General features: G+C 34.5%; 1 protein-coding gene and 1 non-coding gene across 2 annotated transcripts in view; both read right to left on the reverse strand.

Annotated features, from left to right (window-relative positions):
- Positions 1–20,858, reverse strand: part of LOC106662128 (glucose transporter type 1) — a 115,993-nt gene that overhangs the window by 77,379 nt on the left and 17,756 nt on the right. The window lies entirely within an intron of this gene.
- On the reverse strand, positions 3,738–3,810 carry Trnah-aug. The gene has a single exon. It is a non-coding gene; the product is annotated as a tRNA-His (tRNA).

Here is a 20,858-nt window from a genome sequence, read left to right on the forward strand (position 1 = left end):
ATCTCACGATATCTGAATAACTCGATTAACGGTCACTAATCTCTACACATATTTATAAACTTTGTAAGTTTATAAACAATATTAAAATATTTTTTGGGGTATCAATTGAATAGCTTCTTTATTTTTAAGAATGGTGTATAATAATGTAGAATGATGTATGTATATGTATGCAGACGCAAAAATAAGAAACAAATGCACCTTTGGCTTGCAGCCTGGAAGCAAACTGAGACCCTAGATATAAATATGTACGGAGATTCGCAGTTCGACAGCTTACACTAATGAATTCTAGTCGGAGAAAAACACCCGAAATTTATCGTCCCAAGATTTGAGAAATCTATAAATTGTGTATGTCCTGTACAATGTGATATGTAAGCGCCGATTAGGCGCATGTTAGAAAAAATGCAAGTTTTCATTCGAATATTTCAATGGTAACAATAAACAGTCAACAAATTCTTCTCCCTCACATTTAGTACGTAAATGACAATTAATCTTAATGTGTAGTCACCGGTAATTAATGATTAGATTTCGTGAGATGCGGTCTGGAAGGAAGTAGGTTTAGAAAAAAACATTTTTTTATCGTGCCAACGTTTCGATCTTTATCAAAATCATCATCAGGGCCTGGGATTTATAAACATTGTTTAAATTATCTAATGAATTTATTCAATGATGTACACAATATAGAAATTTTAGTTTTAATCAAAGTTATTTGGGGGTCGTGAGAATCGGCCTGGTGTGACGTAGGTTTTAGAAAAACATTTTCTTTTTCGTCTGTCGCGTTGAGACAAGGACAAGTGTGGGCACTCAACACGAGAGACAAGAATGACACATCTACACGAAAAACAAACACTTTGAGCCCTGAAGACGATCTCAATAAAGATCGAAACGTTGGCACGATAAAGAAAATGTTTTTCTAAAACTTACGTCACACCAGACCGCATCTCATGATCTCCGAATAATCATTAAGTCACGGTCACTAAACACCACACATTTAATCAAAGCATTTGTACTCACTCAAATCAACTATGATTGCAAAAACCCCAAACAAAATCCTACAGCACAGGTTACCCGCAATTAACTTTTTAGAAATGGTTTACATCAACAGAGATAAACATCGATTATAGAACAGACACATGTAAACTCGGGCGCAGCTACGCGAATATCATAAATGAAATTCAATATCAACAGAATATATATAATACACAAAACATATAAAATCATTACACTCCACGCATCAAATAATTCTACGTAGTTTAAATCTCAATTTAGCTCTCCTTCATCTATTAATCTAGTCTATAATAATCCTGAAAAACTAAGCAGGCCTGAACATCAAACCATTACCTCTCTTTTTCCATTGTTGGCCCCTTTTACCTCAAAGAAGCCGCCTCCTCATAGAAAAATGAATTTCTACCCCTACTTCCTTCCCCACCCCTTCAAAATCAAACATATGTAAAAAAAAGCATTAACATCACACTAACACTCTCAACACGACATACAACAGAGCCACATCTACCCAAAAAAACACACATTGACTGAGTACGAATACTTTGATTAAACGTAAAATTTATTTATTGTTTACATCATTGTGTAAATTCATATTAAATCTTATACGTATTTGTATAATTCATCCTCAAACTATAATTTAAACAATGTTTATAAATCCCAGGCCCTGAAGATGATCTCAATAAAGATCGAAACGTGGACACGATAAAAACAATACTTTACATTTAATTAAGGTTTTTAGTTGAGATGAAAAAAAGTTAATGGTACGAGAGGGATTCGAACCTACGACCTTCGGCTAGATACGCCGCTGCTCTACCACCTGAGCTCTCGTGACCTCGATCCACTCGGACATCAACTCCCCATCTCAACCCCACCTTATGAGTTTTCCCTCCTTTTGCCATTTTTCAAATGTCGTGTAATCGGTTTGGATTCTCGACGACAATTGAAATGGCGACGGAGAGCTTTAGTGAAGTGTACTTCATTTTAATTCATTAAATTCACTAATTTCGTGGTCCGCTTGACCAATTAATACATTACAATTAATTAAGGTTTTTAGTTGAGATGAAAAAAAGTTAATGGCACGAGAGGTCAAGCGGACCACGAAATTAGTGAATTTGATAAAAACAATGTTTTTCTAAACCTACATCACACCAGACCGCATGTCAGGATCTCTAAGTAATCTTTATTTTTATTCTAGTGCTGAGGTTGTCTATTTTTTTAGAGTTGGACTAACTGAATTCACAAATCTGTTTTACACATTAGCAAACAACGATCCAATTTTGTAATAAGTATATATTAAAAATCCATTTAGAGAATTCCTGAAATACCACTAGAGTAGATACTATTCTATATGATTAACAGAAAGCTCGAATCCACAATGGGAAAATATAAAAATTGGGAATTTAGTAACCTTTCTAGAAACTTGATAATGTCAACATTAAAATTTTATTAACTAAATAAACTATTTTAAATCGTTTAAAAAATAGAAAGGACGATTTAACTACCTTTGGGTAAAAATTATTTAAATACTCTATTGTATTCCAATTAATTGTTCTTTTTATCTAAGTTTTTTGGTTGAGATGAAAAATTAGTGTCACGAGTGGGATTGAAAAATGGCAAAAAGGGGAAAAATTCGAAATATTGTAGGATGATGTGAGTAGTTAGTGCCCCGGCGGATCGAAATCACGAGAGCTCAAGTGGTTAGAGATTAGAGACGCAACGGCGTATTGAACCGAAGGTCGTGGGTTCGCATCCCTCTCGTGACACTAATTTTTCATCTCAACCAAAAACCTTTAATAAAATGTATAATTAATATGATCAATAGTTATTCAGATATCGTGAGATGCGGTCGGGAGTGATGTAGGTTTCAGAAAAACATTTTCTTTATCGTGCCAACGTTTAGATCTTTTATTGAGATCATCTTCAGGGCCTGGGATTTACAAACAATGTTTACATTTAACAAATACATTTAGGATGTGGATAAGTGAATTTATATAATGCAAAATATATTTTATATTGATAATAATATGATCAATTATGACCGCTAAACATAAATGGACTCTATTCTATATTATATTTGAAAATTTTTACCTGTACAAATCTATCAACTAAAATTATTCTCCAGGAATCTTATAGGATAAAAATTAGAAAATTGTTTTACGTGGGTTTGAATTTGTATTCGACCTTTTTGAATAACGTACGTGATTCAATTTTTGCTTCATAAAAATGTAATTTAAGCCAAAAATAGTTACTAACATCAGCAAGAATATTTTTTTAATGGAAATAAACATTATATAGGCTAGAATTATTTGTCAAAGATGATTTTTACAAATTAAATAAAAATTGTTTGCGTATTTGAAATTAAAAAAATGGGGGGATTCATCTACTCTTCTATCAAATGATGGTAAATTGATTTACATTAAACTCCTGTGTGAAGGCAAAGGGTAAATTCGCCATACTGAATAAACAAAATTACATTTATTTATCTCGGCCATTTTCGCTTCATAAAACGGCAAGCTCGATTTCCTTAAATTTATTCAAAGCATGGTCTATTTATTTGCACATATATAAGGTTGTTAATGTGCATTATTTCGTTATTAATTAACAGTATCAACCGATTCTATATTTTAAAAAATATTTTGTATTAACTCCATTACAGTTCGTGGTCAGATTGACCAATTAACATTTTTCAATTAATTAATATTTATGAAAGGTATTGGTCGAGATAAAAAAGTGAGTGTCACGAGCGGGATTCGAACCCACGATCTTCGGCTACATACGCCGCTGCTCTACCACTTGAGCTATCGCGACCTCGATACACTCGGACATCAACTCCCTATCTCAACCCCACCTTATGAGTTTTCCCTCCTTTTGCCATTTTTCTAATGTCGTGTAATCGGTTTGGATTCTCGGCGAGAAATGAAATTCGAGAGGTGAGGTTGAGATGGGAGTTGGTATCCGAGCTAATGGAAGTCACGATAGCTCAAGTAGTAGAGCAGCGGTGTTTTTAGCTGAAGATCGTGGGTTCGAATCCCGCTCGTGACACTGAATTTTTTATTTCGACCAATACCTTTCATAAATATTTGTATTAACGTTTTGAATTGAATGGAATAAACATTTATTAAAAAAATATACCTACATTATGTTACACATTCATTAAGCAGGGGAACTGGTGGGTCACTTTTACGGCCTATTTCAAAACTTTGCCTATCAATGCACCTAGTCCTAGTTTGTTGTTATTTTTAATTAATCAAACTAGAAAAATAGTGGGAAAAATTTTCGTAAAAAATCCACTAGGTATCAAATAGGATAACAACTAGCAAATGAATTGACAAAAATGTGTTAACAAGATTATAAATAAATAAATCAGAATAACAAGAACAATGCAGTACGGGTAATTGAATTATCACAAATTGTTTTATAGTATCACAGCTGTAGAGGAAACAACAACAACAAATAAATATATCACAGTTCCTAAATTTATGTATTGTGCCTGATCCTTCTGTTTCCATGGAAAGTTTAGATCATACACTCTTATATCCCTACACGTAGTGTTCTTGCTGGAGGAGAGACCCATAAAAAAATTCCTGGACTGGCGCTTTAATTCGGAATTAATACCACTCCCGCTCTCTCATGGAGGAGGCCAATTCTGGTGTATCGTAATAGTGACGTAATAAATCTTAGAAATTTATTTTGGAGCACTTGCAGTTTTTGGATGTTGGATTCGCACGTGTAACTCCATGTTGGGCAAGCATACAGCAGCATAGGTTTTATAACTACTTTATAAATAATTAGTTTATTTTCAAAGCTCATTCCACTCTCACGGGCCATCAGCGGAAATAAGGCTTTTATAGCTATTTTACGTTTTTTTATTAGCTATGTATTAACGTTATTAAAGCTTTTAGAGAGGGCGTCGGTGGCCACAACGGTTTAGGCGTTGACACGGCGTTCAAGACAAGCTTACAAGAGAAAACCTAATGCTATACAAAATGAATTATTTATTCTTCCTTTAGAAGTTGTTTTTCCGATATTAATTCCATCAAGACCAAAAGGAAAAAGTGATTATTGTCTAAAATCACGTATATCTTTGGCTTGCATGCCATTTCACACTTTGCTTTTTCCTATCTCTTTCCCACCAGTCAACATCGACCACTAGGTTAGGTTCCCAGGTTTCCAATCGAACCTAATCTATCAGTTGTTTTTTTAAAGGGTTTTCCGATGGTGAATATCAGTTGAAAACCGAAAAAACTCTAATCTTACAGGCAGTCTATGTAATAAACACGACATTGGCATATCAAGTTAAATTATTCGAAAAACCTCTCTGAATGGTGTCAATAATAATAAAAAACCTAGCCTCAGAGAACACTCTATTATAGGTCAGATTTAGCTAACAGTAATAGAGTGCAGATAGAGTAAATAAAAGACCTTAAAGGAAAAAAAAAAGAAATATTCCTCTACATTTCTTGGTGGCTGAAGTTGGTGATAAAATCTGCCGTGAAGAATTAGTACGTAAAATCCTAAAATACATAAGAGCAGCCTATGCACAACATCTTGAAACCAATCTGGCAGTATTAAGTAAAAAACTAAGCTTGAAGACTATTCAAGATTCGAACCAATCCAACCAGCGCGCCACAGAGCAGAATATAAGGGCTTGTTATATTTACTGGAATACCTGAAAAATGTCACTGTCATCTTGGCCGATTTATTCTGAAATCTTGACTGCAGAATACAACGCTATAACTTATCGGAATATGATTATCAAGTTAAGAACATGGGCAAAGCAAAGACATGCCAACTCTGTCAGGAGAAACCGTCTGTGCCTTTTTGTTTTGCCGCTCCTAAGCCATATCTGGCTCTTTGCAGCTTCTGTCAGGAGAAACCAGAAACATCGCTTAATGATGTGAAGCACTAGCCCGGTTACGGTACAGCCACTTCGGTAGAACATTTATCACACCAAAGAAGTCCTGAAGTGTCAAGTCTTATAAGTATGCTATAATTTATAGGGGCTGCCCAACTGTTCTAATTAGATCGCATTGGAGGAAAGTATTGCCATAATTTTATATCAACCCTGAACCATCTTTAAAAAAAGTATTCATTACATGTCTATTCAATTTCATTCTTGGAACTATCTACTTCCCTATAGATTGGAAACACTCCTATATCCATCGTACTTCTAATATGCTAAAAAGATTTCTAACCTTTTTTGTCCTGTATTATGGAATTCGTATAGGTAATACGACAATTAAAATATTAATGTATGATGATATATCCTATCGGATAGTGCAAATGGCTTAGAAAGAAATATTGACCTATTTGAACATTACTGTAAACAGTGGAACCTCACAGTTAATTTAGAGAAGTCCAAAATCATAGTGCCTAGGAGAGGGGGTTGGTTGAGTTCTCTGGATCGCTTTTTTTTTTTCAGAGGCAATCTCATCGAGATTGTAAATGAATACAAATATTTAGGAGGCATATTTACCCCGAGACTCTCTTGGAAAAAGCACTTCTCTTGGAACGCGTCAGTGGCTAAATTAGGTCTAAATAACACATAGTCAGCCTTCATACTTCAAGAAACCATCCCTATTAAAGTCAAGTTTAATATTTTTAAAGCTGTCAAATATGGGGATATCAGAAATTCGAAATAACAGAAAAAGTGCAACTTTTTTTGTAATAAAGTTATTCACATTACCATAAGGTACACCAAACTAAATATTACATTTAGAGACCAACGTGGATTTAATTTTGGGGTATTCACTTAAGCTTCACTCCCATATTGTAAAAGTTCTGATGTCTCACGATACTAGATCACAAAAATAACATCTTTGACGATAATAAAGTCTAATATTTCAAGGTTCGCACACTGGAAATATTTGTTTGAAAAGTACAACTTGCTCTTCCTCATATCCTTGGCCTTGGAGACTGTGACTGGCATAATTATTTTTCAGTTCTTAATAATCAAATTAAAAAACACACGAAGAATGCCGGTCACGTGTCCAAACATCTACGCATCTTCCACTTTACAAGGAAGTACAAATTTCTCCCGCATTGTTCGACCTAAAGAAGACAATTTTGTCGGTCTTTGTCTCAATGAGTTGCGATGGCTATTTAATCTAAAAAATGAAGTTTTGCACTTAAAACTCGGCTGTTTGGATCTGAATGGAATCGGAAATCTGTTCTTTGTGTTTTATTGAAACTGTATCCCACTTGGCGGAGTGCTCATCTCTGGGTGAGATTCGGTTATTGCATCACGGATGTTTCAAACTCCCCAGAGTTGACCTGTTACGGTTTTTGAGTCGCGGTCCTTAATTTGTTACGCTAGGCATGCATGAATACAGATATGAACTAATTAAGAAGTTAGGAGGTCCGAAGTCATCGAATGTAATCTACAATAGCTGCAAGTGCCTTTAATCAGTACTCTAAAAATAGAAATGACGATAGTTTGTATAAATCATGTTTTCTTTCATCATTATTAATTAAGGAGTTTAATTTTTGATTTGTCTTGTGTAATTTTTCCTATTTGCTATTTTCCTATGTAATTTTTTTCTCAATTCTTTCTCTCTTTCAATTCATTGCCTAGGCTTATCATTATTAATATAAAATCAATTATTATCTTACTTTATTGTGTATTTTTTTCGTTTCTGATTGTTTAATCAACCTCTGCCAGACGGATCCAAGATCCATGTCCTTAAATGCTTTGAAATCACAATTGTCATTTTTTTTCTTATGTTCAATAAAGCATTATTATTATTAACCTTTTTTTGACAAATTTTAGAAAAGCTTCTATTATAAAGATGTCTTTCAATCCTAAATTCTTCAAATATGACAGCTTATTGCGAAAATAAATTTGAACCTTTGTCTTCCTAGAATAGCACGTCTTGTTTCGTTTTTTACTCGGAGACATCCTTTTAAATTATACAAATTGCCAGTGTAATACCAAGTTTAAGTTTATTATCTAGAGCAGGGCGTAAGCGTTAAAATTTCAAGACAAGCCGACCGTGGAATTCGTTGATTGTCTGGACTCTACAGGTAAATAGGTTATGGAACAGAGGTTCAGGAGCGAACCCTACGTGACTTATCTAACTTTCCTCGACTTTATTTATTACTGGAATTGCTTATTTCAACCTTATTCGCTTTGTTAAGAAATTTACACCGTCTATTGGGGCGATCAGAGCATTGTTATACTTTGTACTTGCGAGTCAAGCAACTCTGAGGTCACGAACTAAAAGATTTTAACAAAGTTTCGGTATCAGATGAAATGTGATTATTGTCAAACTAAAAATTTTAAAAATGCCAATACTATTTTCTCCATAGCAAAAACAATATGGTTTACTCTAATGTACAATCAATATTTATCACTAAAAATATAGTTCCTAATAGCTTAACTCTTACTTTTAACAGAGTACCAGTACGAGTCTTTTATTTTTTGTTAATACTAATTGGCAATAATTGTTCTAGTGATATATACTTGGACGAAACATAAATAAATCATATAAATCATAAAACATTTGTTAAATTTCTTGAATCTAAGATATGAAATTAGGGATTCTCAAGGCGTAAAAATAACAATTTCTGGAATATTCCCAGTAATGAAAAGTTAAACTTGTTTAACAGTAGTGGTGTTAAGGTCATGAGGAAGACCATCCGACCCTCCATTAACAAACATAATCAACATTTGGTGGGATTGGAGCGAAATCGTTTACTGCGAACTACTTCTCGACAACGGCCAATGTTATTAAATACTGTTATCCGACTCGTGCAGCTAAATTCAGCTATCAGAGATTAGTAGAAAATGAGTTGGTGTTTTATCATGGTCTGTCTTTGTATTTTGGTTGCGATGTGCTACATCAACTCGCCTGTAAAATCGCTTAATTTTGATATTTTCCGGTCAAAGAAAACATGCTCTATAAATTCATTAGTTTTCGTGGTCCGCTTGACCTATTGATATCTTGTAATGAAGGTATGTGGTATCTTTTATTCGGACACTGCCGAATGGGACACTAATAAAAAATAATATTCAGCAGATCCTTGCTGCGCAGTAGAAATTATACAAATAAAACAAAATCCGAATTACAACAAAAATTTATATTCCTTTTTAAAAAATAAACAAACAAACTCAAAATCTTCGAAACAAAATATAAAAAAAATCTCAATCAAAATAATCATACAAAAAAGAATTAAAATATTTTCTTTTGCCAACCTGTTAACGATAGTTTATATGAAGTAGACTCTACGACTGCTTTCAAGCTACTACACGTTACGGCGAAAGCAGCGCTAGTTTTTCAAACTATTTGTTAGGCAAATGAACTATTTACATTTTTATATAATACAAATCGAAATAACAAATTAATAAAATTTTCTTGACTGAACAATTTAAACAAATAAAAAATAAGATTTTTTTTCTAAATAAATTATTGTTTGTTTGAAAATTAATAAGGTTTACTTCATTGTTAATAATAATAATTTAACTTGAAAATTACAACATAACAAAAGATAAACAAAAAGTCAATTAAATAAAAATTGTCGTGATTTTCATGACAATATTTCAATTAATTAAGGGTTTTAGTTGAGATAAAAAAAGTCAGTGTCACGAGCGGGATTCGAACCCACGATGTTCGGCTAGATACGCCGCTGCTCTACCACCTGAGCTAGCATGACCTCGATCCAAGTATCTCAAATAAAAACCTTAATTAATTGAAAGATATTAATTGGTCAAACGGACCACGAAAACTAGTGAATTTAATAAGTAAGAATGAAGTATACCTTCACTAAAGCTCTCCGTGGCCATTTCATTTGTCGCCGAGAATCAAATAGATTCGACATTTGAAAAATGGCAAAAAAGGAGGAAAAATTCAAAAGGTGGGAAGTTAATGTCCGAGTGGATCGAGGTCACGAAGATGAAAGATGCTCTATAAAGATGAATAAAATAAAAGTAATAATTAAAAAAATTGAGTTGTTTGAATACGTTAAACCTGCATAGCGTTCCTTTTAATGGAAAAAATGTACATGGAAATTTGAAATCGTCCCGAAAGATAGCAGAACGCAATCACTAATCAGCATAAAGCAATGGAATGTTGATAAACCAGGTTATAATACAGGTTTAGAAAACTGAGTTTTTCTTATCAATTAAATATTCATAATTTAAAACATGTTATCACATTTTGAATCAAGATGTAGTTGCAAAAGTATGAAATTCCTAACTTTTTTTATTATGACAATTTATTAATCCCAAAATAACATACAACCTGCCGGACCTTAATTACAAATGAAACAAGTATTCCTTGTCCGGAAGGACAATTGGCTCCTCCTCGTAATATTACCAAAACACATATTTTCTATTTTTACAAATGCCATGTGCAAAACGATAGATTCGGATTTGTTCAGTTTTAGATCAAAGAAAAACCCTATTAATCGAAATTTGACGTCTATATTGGACAAAATAAGATGAACGAATCAAATTTGTTTCATGATATTCTACTAACTACATTGGCTTTTTTTCGGATACAAATATTAATAAATAAAATCCGTAAACAAACTTTATCTCTACTTGAAAGATGAGACGAAGTCATACGATATTATTATGACTGTCGTCCAAACGCAGTCATCTTTCTACATTGACAAAAGTCAAGTTTTTTCTCATGGAACTCAGCAACCACGACAAGAATGTAAGAACAACGAAAGTTCGATTAACACAATTTAACGTTTACATAATATATTATCTAATTTAGTTATAATTTTTTGTTAAAACAGAAATATAACCTCTGAACAAAATAATTCTTTTCTATCCAAAAATTTCTAATATTTCTTGGAAAAAAGAAGAACTGAAAGTGAGAAAAAAACGAAAAAGACGAGATAAAAGGGAGAAATAAGAGAAATAAAAGGGATGGACAGAAAAAAAGCTACAGAGATAAACAGAAAGGGAAGAAAGAAAAACAGAGAAAGAAAATAAAAGAAGAAAAGAGAGAAGTTATGAGCAAGTAAAAGAGAGAGACAGAGAGAAAGAAGCAGAGAGAGGGAGAGAGAGAACGAGACAGAGAGAGGGAGAGAGAGAAAGAGATATAGGGAGAGATAGATAGATAGATAGATAGATAGATAGATAGATAAAGAGAGAGAGAGAGAGAGAGAGAGAGAGAGAGAGAGAGAGAGATAGAAAGGAGAACAGAGAAGGAGTGAGAGACAGAGAGAGATGGGGGAGAGAGAGAAAGAGAGAAAGGGAAAGAGACTGACAGACGGACACAGAGAGAGCGACAGAGAGAGAGAGAAAGAAAGAAAGAAAGAGAGAGAGAGCGACAGAGAGAGAGAGAGAGAGAGAGAGAGAGAGAGAGAGAGAGAGAGAGAGAGAGAGAGAGACTTTAAGACAAGTTTTACCATTTTGTGGGGTAAGTCAGGGATATAAGGAGGCGAGGCTAAATTTAAAAACGTTAAACTGGTTAGAATGATTATAACCTCGCCTGAAATAACATCGTACAAATAATTTCATTTATTTTAAGTTAAAAAATCAAGTGTGGGTCGATTAATCACATAAACAGCATAGCTCTTGTTGTTTATACTGATAGGAAAATGGTAACTATTATAATGTTTTGCTATTTCAAATTTTGGATTTGATTTGATTTGATGTAAGTTTAAAAAGAGCAAGAGCTTAATCATGGTTTTAAATAAACATAACGCGTATCGTCATGTCGAAGAGCGAAATAAAATAAACGTTGTTTTCCGCCAGTAAGTGAAGTTTAAAAACGAATCTAATTACAGTTTGACAAAGGGTCGGATGTCGGCGAGGTGGTAATCCCAAGAGGAAACAAGGAACTATTAAGTAAGGCATGGTAATGTCGACCAGATAAGCTCATTCCGGCCAGTAAGATAACAACGCCGGAAGCGAAACTTCACGCTACCACCTACTTCTCGTGAACCGCCTCGGGCAGACTGCACCCCCCCCCCCGTACACTTTCACTGACAGCTTCCAATTAGCATTGGACATATCATCCGCAGAAAAGCCGTGGAGCCTGTTGTGGAACAAATCTGATTCAACGATACACAGTGATCGGACAGTTTACAAAGAGAAACGCTATGTCAAAAGTATTCAACCTTTTTCCCTTTTTTTTTCCATCGCACAAGCTGTTAAAATCACATTTCACTGTTAATTTTTTTGAATAACGGGCATTTTTATTTATATTTAAAAATAGCCGGAACACAGACAAAACTATAACTTTATATATTCTTAAGTGCGACTGCTGCCTAATCGAAAATTTTGGTTTTATAAATATAATATTTAACAAAAAAAATAAATAAAAAAAATAAATAAAATAAACTTGGATATGACTGGCTGCAATATTGTCTTATACTTTTCCTGTCAGTTTCTGTTTAAACGACATGGGGAAGATGAAAAAAGCTTTAGGCTTGTTCGACGTGAACCTACGCCCAAGCAATTCGTTGACTGGATAGAAACTTACGAAAAAACTGTAAAAAGCCCATATAATGTAAAATTTAATTCCTTTGAAATATCTACATTGCGGTACAAGTTGTTTTCTAGTTACGACAGAGGGGCATTGTTAAACAAAAACCATGGAGCGCATTTGCCCAACTTTGATATATTAATCAAACTCATGGATTTCAAGTTGCAAGCGATTAAGAAGATGCAACTTGGCCACACCGTTACTTAGCGTTGGTAATGCCGTTGTGTTCCAGGAAGATAACAGTCGGTCAATATTGATGCATCAAGAAAAAAGTGAAGAGAACATCATGGGATCGAACTTCTGCTTCAGATTTTGTTCCTTCAAATTATTACTTATTTTGATCTATGACCCACTTGTTTTCAAGGGAAAAAAAATTATCGATTGGAAAGGTTGATTGAAAGATGCAGCTAAATTATCTCTCTTTGAAAAAGGAATAAATATAAGAAAATGTGTTTCTTTTTAAGGAAATAATGATGTTGCACGGTTTATACAGATATTTCAGACATACAAGAAATCTTAACCCGTTGGTTTCGCGACAAATGTCCTATGTTCTATACACATATGTTCATGTAGTTGTACGATTCATATCTTTTTTACCCCAGGGCTTTACAGCGAAATTCCTTGAAGGAAAAAAACGCTGATCAGAAAGTGATGTCGAGTTGTGATAAATTCTCTATTGAAATATTTTCACAAAGATGAATCACGTGGGGGCGTCGGTGGCCGCAAGGTTTAGTCTTTGACACGGCGCTCATCACTGTAAGGTAGAGGTCCCGGGTTCGAATCCAGCGGCCCTGCATTCGAACACGACATACTTACAAATGGGCTTTTTTTCAAAAACACCGGCACCCTGAGGGTTTATATGACCTCTGCTGTTGCGAACCCTCGTAAAAAAAAAAAAAAAAAAATGAATCACGTGATACAGAGACCAGTTTACATGAATTATTTCTGTCATAAACAAGACAAGTTTATAGTTATGTTTTCTCAAAATAATTTCGCTGTATATCTGATTATACAATCTTACCTTAAGGAAAGATTTTTTAAATCTAAACCAGGGTAAGTAGACTTTTGAGATGGAAGAAGTGCTTGCGGGTGTACCACAAGGGTCAATACTCGCTCCGCTGTTTTTTTACAATACCAATTTTTACTCTTGATATATCCACAAATGAGAATGCACTTACTGCCACATACGCAGATGTCACCGCAAGTCATCCCTCTTCTACACATGTTGAAAACAATTGAAAAATGCAGCAATCTTTGGAAAATAAAGTTTAACCTCTTAAAGTCACAACATAACTTGTCCTAGCATATACTCCTTATACAATAAACCCGCTCCTCAATCCGACAAAGTTAACTATTTAGGACATTTTATAGAATCCACACAGACGATTAAAAAAACAGACACTCAACAAACGATTTAAAATGCTTTATTTCCTACTCAACCGACAATCAAAATTACCATTAAAATCAAAACTTTCGACATACACATACTTCTTAAATCTATTTGGATGTTATGGATCGGCCAAAAATTCCAATATTCAAAGATTACAGTTTTTAATCCAAAATTTTAAAACTGATTGTTTCTGCCCCTTTTTACATAAACAATAACACACATCAAAGAGATCTTCACATGCCAACAGTTTTTCATCCATAAAAATTTATTACAGACGTTTTCATAGTAAATTACAAAATCGAAATAACACACAAATACGGTTATTCCATTTCACACAATTACCACGTAAACGTCTGAAAAGAATATGGATAAGAGACCTCTTAATAGTTAATATAATTTTAGTTGACATTGATCGACCTCCGTAGTTTAAACTGATGCTGTATTGGATCTTCTTGAGGTCATTCTACAGGTGAATAAAGAACATCACTATTGGGTTTCACCAAGCTTTCGGCGAATGTTCCGCCATCTTCAGAGCCTAATTTATTGTAAACAAAATTCACATGAACAGAGTTACATAACACATCATATATAAATACATTATAAAAATAAAATTACGTACTTTACCCAGTTTTTAGGACAATTAAGTTTATTGCACATTTTTTTTAATGAAGGTGAAAATGAATCTACGTACTAAAATAAAAAATAAAAATAGTCTTGCTTAAAATCTAGTGACACTCATCGGTCCATCCTTTGGTCTCACCTCTTTCATAAGTTAATACTCAATCTCAGGTACATGTATTTCTTTATCACAGATACGTTATATGTATATACAACTTTTAAACTGTTTTTTAACTTAGAATTATAATTTAATTATTTACAATATGTACAAGGAACTTTAAGAAAATTGAGACACATCGGACGGTTACAACACGGTAAGGGACCCATCCCTGTTATCAATCACGGTGTGATTAGTCACACCAACGTCACTTTGCGCTTTATTACGATTCATGAACTGTTGTAGGATTCCCGAATATGCCATGACGGAGCCCAGTCGATCCATTTGCAAATTACAAGTGTTTTTCGTAACATGAATACAGACTTTTTCGAAAAGCAGTCGTCTCTCCAAGTCCAACTCTCTGCCCAGGATCCTAGGGGAGTCCAACTTGAAGAAATGACCACTTTCTGTCGCATGTGTTGCCAATCCCGTGGTTTTCTTTCTATTTTTACAGTCCAGTTTATGTTGGTTCATTCTTATTTCTACTTTTTGTTTTGTTTGCCCAACATATTGGATATGGCAACCCGCACATGACACCTTGTAAATCACACTCGACTGTGAGCTTATTGGCTCCTTCGCTTTTAGGTTTGAATGTAAACATCTAAGGTTATTTTTAAATTTATACGTGACACCAATTTTCCCCATCTTATCTTTAAACAATTTCTTAATTTTCGGGGATACATTAGGAACAAATGTGATTGATCTAAATGAAATTGGTTTATCACTCCCTTCCATCATGGCATTGGGGGTAATGTTATCCATTAGAGCAGTATTTTGAACATAGTTTTTTTTTAAATTCATTTATGAGCCTATTTACCAGTGCCACCGGGTAGTGTTGTTTTTAGCATTTTTTGGACCTTGGCTACATTTTGTTCCAGATATTTTGAGTCGCTCAAGCCCAAGGCTCGGTTGATCAAATTTCTGGCAGAGAAAGAATGGGTAGAGGAAATCCAGGAACCTATCATTGCTAGTGGGCTTTCTGTACCAATTGGTCGTTAATCTGTAATCATTTCTTTCAATGACCAAATCCAACCCAACAGTGATGTTGTTTATTCACCTCAAGAAGATCCAATACAACATCAGTTTGCTATAATTTTATTAATCCAGAGCGGCTGCCAATGAGCAGCTTCCTGTATAACGCCCATAATGCCACAAACATAAATTATCTTATATAATACATGTACAGTTGTAGATACAAATAAATGAAGTAAAAAAAATCTTTAGAATGTCCATCGAGCATCAAGACTTTCAGATTAGCGAAAATAAATAAAATCAATGAAAATAAACAACTTAAATCGTCAATCATCCTCTATTTTATCGTTTGTAGGACAATCGGGGGATTCTAGGAACAGTTTAAGGAAGGATAATTTAAATCCAACCGAAGTACTACAACTTAGTACTATCGAATCTTTAAACATATTTACCTAGTTAACTTGTTAAGGGTTGACGGCTAGAAAAACCCCAGTTAAATTATTTTCTCCTTACCTGAAACAAAAGAAGAAATGTTATAATTATATAAGCAGAAATTGCTATAAGAATTAGATTTGTTGTTAATATTAATTTTATCGATTTGACGGAACGCTAAGATCGAATATTCGTCCAATACAGGTGAGGTAGATGACCTCTTCTAAGAATGTGAACATTCTTCACTTCTGAGGTTTTTGCTCATCATTTCGAATCCATCACACGAGGCCAATCCCAGTCCTATAAATTGCGGCTATCAAACGGCCCAATAGGGAAAAATCGATAGGAGTTCGGTCTGGAGAACATCTAGTCCACGCAGCTCGACCGCAGCCCGTGCAGGATCCCGGGATTACTTATCGGCAAACCAAAGGCTTAGGTGTACAAGAGCTGGTCGTCTCGGACCGGAGCGTGTGTGGAGGACTCGCAGTCCTTCCAGGTAAAATGGAAAACTCTTAGCCTCGTGGGGGAAGGTCAAAATAACGATTTTGTTCAATAGGAAAATTTATTTATTTTTAATTTTTCTTTAACTTTATTGAGTTCGATACGGACAATAACCGTCGTGGATAAATGGACATGCCGATCGTATCGAAGAGTGCATTTCGACGTGAACGGTTTTGTTAGGGGGCAAAAACCGTCGCCCGGGGAAAAATATTTTGAGCTGACGGACCGTCGGCGGTAGTCGCAGTGATGATTGCTGGGTGTGCCCCTAGAGTGACGTCATTTCGCGGTTGCCCCGGCGACGGTGCTACCCACCCCTTCATAAGTCCTAAGCCCGTCCTCGCCCTGCGCACCACCCTCATAAAACATAATTCGCAACAGGATCAAACTCCTTGGGTAGCTGTCGTCAGTTATACAGCGCACACGTTTCCATGTAGGGAGGATTCCTTGAAGGAAAAACAAAACTCTGATCAGAAAGTGATGTCGAGCTGTGATAAAATCTCTATTGAAATATTTTCACAAAGATGTCACATGATATACTGACCAGTTTACATGAATTATTTCTGTCATAAACAAGACAAGTTTACAGTTACATTCTCAAAATTCTCAAGAATTTTGCAGTACGATTTAAAACATCACTGCAGTGCGGTTTTTTCTTACATTGGTCAAAAATATTGTACATTTTTATTGGCCCATATAGACACAAAATAAATTTTTCAACTGTATAATTTTTGACTATTAAGAGATTGGGAGATGCTTAGAGAGGTTTAGAAAAACATTTTCTTCATCGTGCCAACATTTTGATCTTTATTAAGATCATCTTCAGGGCCTGGGATTTATAAACATTGTTTAAATAATACATGTAAGATATTAATATGAATTTTTACAAGATATACACAATATAGAACTTTTAGATTTAAACAGAGCATTTGTATTCACTCAAAGTGTGGGTTTTCAGTGTAGATGTGTCACTGTTGTGTGTCATGTTGAGAGTGGACTGTGATATTAATGTGTTTTTTGTTTATACATATTTGATTTTCAAGGCGTGGGGAAGGAAGTAGGGATAGAAATTCATTTTTCTGTGAGGAGTCGGCTTCTTTGAAAGCGGACCGACATGGAAAAAAGAGTTTGTCGTTCGGGCCTAGTTAGCCTGTTAAAATTTTGTGTAATTTTTATAAACTGTATTCAGTAATATAATATTCTGTAGATATCTGCGAGGAGTTGAATTTGTAGCTTGATCTCCGATTTTCTTATTATCCCTTGGGTTGTATGCTTCAAAAAATTATTTTAAAAGGGACAGTTGCAAAACAGATGTTCCGATATTTTTCTAATAAATTTACACAATTTACCCACCTCAAAAGTTACAATTGTATGAATTTGTTCAACAAATGGAACCTAATTACACTGGCAGGGAAAAAAATTCCACCCGATTGACTTTTTCATTTTCTCTATAAATAAAATTCTGCCCTTAATTTGTCCCATTGTTTTTACCAATATTTGTTTATGCTATGTTTTAAATTGGGAATATCAATTAGAGGATAACGCGTAATTCGTAATCCAAAACAAAAATAAAGGATTTTTCCATGCTTACGTATTACGAAATTTGTAATGGTATTAAGTCTCATTTCAATTCTGAAGAAATAAACTGTTTAGTTTTCATCTGTTTTCTTAATTTCAAATTTTTAAACTTAAAAATGCCACTTAGTGCTGAGGATGGTGTGGCACTTATTGATAATCATAGTTCCATCAGGTCTGTTTTTAAAAAGATAGTTCCTACTCACAGTAAGTTGTTTTCAACGATCAGAATTTCAAGCCTACAGCTCATCATCAGATTGAAGGAGCTCTACAACCACGTCTCTCGACATGATGATGAGCTGTACGCTGAAATCAGGATCCTATCTTTTTAAAAAGATTGAACAACATTCACTCCACTATTTATCTTTTATATTCCATCAGGTATGCCATAGCCATCGGAGTTCCTTATGAAACTACCGTTAGACGTTTTCGAGAAACTGGGTCCTACCATGGAAGGCCCGGTTCTGGACCCCCTAGGGGAACAGATCAACAGGATGAACGTTTCTTTTGACTTTGAATTGAGAACCTTATGTTGTTCACGCAATTCATCAACTCCAGGAAGTTCGAGGTGTCCAAATTTCTAAACGCACTGCTCGAAGAAGATTAAATCGGTATTGACTGATGGCTTTTCGCCCCTAAGAGGACCAAAATCGACCAGAACACGCGGAGTTGCACGACTCGCATTTGCTCGAGAACACAGCCATTGGTCTTTGGACGATTGGTCTGCTGTACTTTTTACAGATGAGTGTAGATTTGTTCTACGATCTCCAGATGGACGTGAAAGAGTGGGGGGCTCAGCCCTTCCCTATTCTAGCAACGGAATAATACAATTTCAACAACTAAGCTTTACTAATAGCACGAGCTTTAACGAGTATATTTCTAACCTATAATATAATCTAAGGTAGCTACTACACCTTTTTTCTCGAGACTTACAGCCACATGTAAAAATTTGCCTGATGAACTTTGATTCCTAAATTCACTAATTTCGTGGTCCGCTTGACCAATTAATATATTACAATTAATTAAGGTTTTTAGTTGAGGTAAAAAAAGTCAATTGCACGAGCGGGATTCGAACCCACGATCTTCGGCTAGATACGCCGCTGCTCTAACACTTGAGCTATCGTGACCTCGATCCACTCGGACACAAACTTCCCATCTCAACCGCACCTTTTGAATTTTCCCTCCTTTTGATTCCTAAGTAATTTTAAGTATTCTTTCAAGTGCAGCTGCCCGTAATATAGATTTTGACATTTACCTATCCGACTTTTTCCTTAAAATTGTTTTTTACTGTTGTTGTTTGGGGGCCAAATGGGGGTTCTGAGTGTGCTGGATGTAGGTACATCATCTGCAAGAAATACTGACAAACGTCAATCTATTTTTATCGAAATATGCTTTAATTATTCTTAGTTTCCACTAAACACCAGCCCAAGATTCCGCCATGATTAAATAGCCCCCACCTCTCAACTTAATTATTTATTTTCCTTACAAATTTGGTGAAGGCACCGGGTATAATTTTTTCATAATTGTTAATAAAACTACCTTTTTTACTTACAACACTACTGAAAATGATAGTCGGCTATTTTAATAAAGAATATGAATTATTTTTTCAAATTTTGCTATAAGTAGTTCTATCTGTTTTATAATTTTGCGTTTTCTTGGCAAAAAGTATTTTGCATTTGCGTTAACAGGACCCACAGGCTATTTTAGAATTAATAGCCTTACAATAACCCACAGTATTCGAAAGAATAATTATTAAGCTTTAAAACATCATAAATACAGGGTTTGATAAGATTTATGCTGTTATAAACCCCCGTAAAATATTATTATTTCAAACGAAATTCAAACACTTATATTTATCTGGGCTGTGGTGTAAAAGTTAAGTTAATGCTTGTAAATTGTTAATTCGCTTAATTGATTTTAGCTCCTGAAGTTGCATGCAAAGATAATCCGCAGTATGGAGGGGGATGATTACGGCATGCACTTTATCAGAAAGCCTCTAAACCGGCGTAATGTACGGCCGTCCTTCCTTTCTTATATCAATCACCGATGTGCCTTTCGTGCATATTCATTTTTGCCGCATGCGGATTCAAAGTTGAATAATATCTGGCGATTAATTGGCGTTGGATTTAGTAAATTTACCGAAACATTTGTTTATATAATGAGAATAGATTTTATTTGTAATTGGCATGACAAGACCTACAATATAGATTATGGGACTTAAAATTTATATTGTAACTCTGTACATGTACATATATGAAATAAACTATTTAACCTATAATATAGTTTATACTTGTTTTATCACTGTTAAATTGAAATAGGCGATTCCTAAATGGCCTAAATCCGAGTGTAATTTTCTGAACTATTCTCATCGCCACTCACACTAGCTGATGATACCGTAATTTCTAGGTCCCACAAATTCAAGGTTGATTAACAGAAATGAAGAAGAAAGAAACCCAACTTTTTGTCAAGGTTGATTATGTTAATACATGTTGAGTACTATGTTGATGTGGCTTCATAATTTTATGTGTCAAAAGTTAAATATTAATAACACGTGTATGTAGTACATAAATATTTACATAACCGTGTACATTGTATACAACGTTTTTACTCAAAAGCACGTGCATTTCATTTTGCAAATTGACAAATACAAAATCACGTTTTGGATTCCTACGGATGTAGTTTCGAATATTCGACTATCAGGATACGCAGAAATTAGCATCTGTTAACTACCACTTTGTCCGATAAAAATCAATTTTCGACCAACTTGCCC

This window comes from Cimex lectularius, unplaced genomic scaffold (assembly GCF_000648675.2).
Source record: "Cimex lectularius strain Harlan isolate CLEC.00 unplaced genomic scaffold, Clec_2.1 scaffold22, whole genome shotgun sequence".
Classification (NCBI taxonomy): Eukaryota; Metazoa; Arthropoda; class Insecta; order Hemiptera; family Cimicidae; genus Cimex; species Cimex lectularius.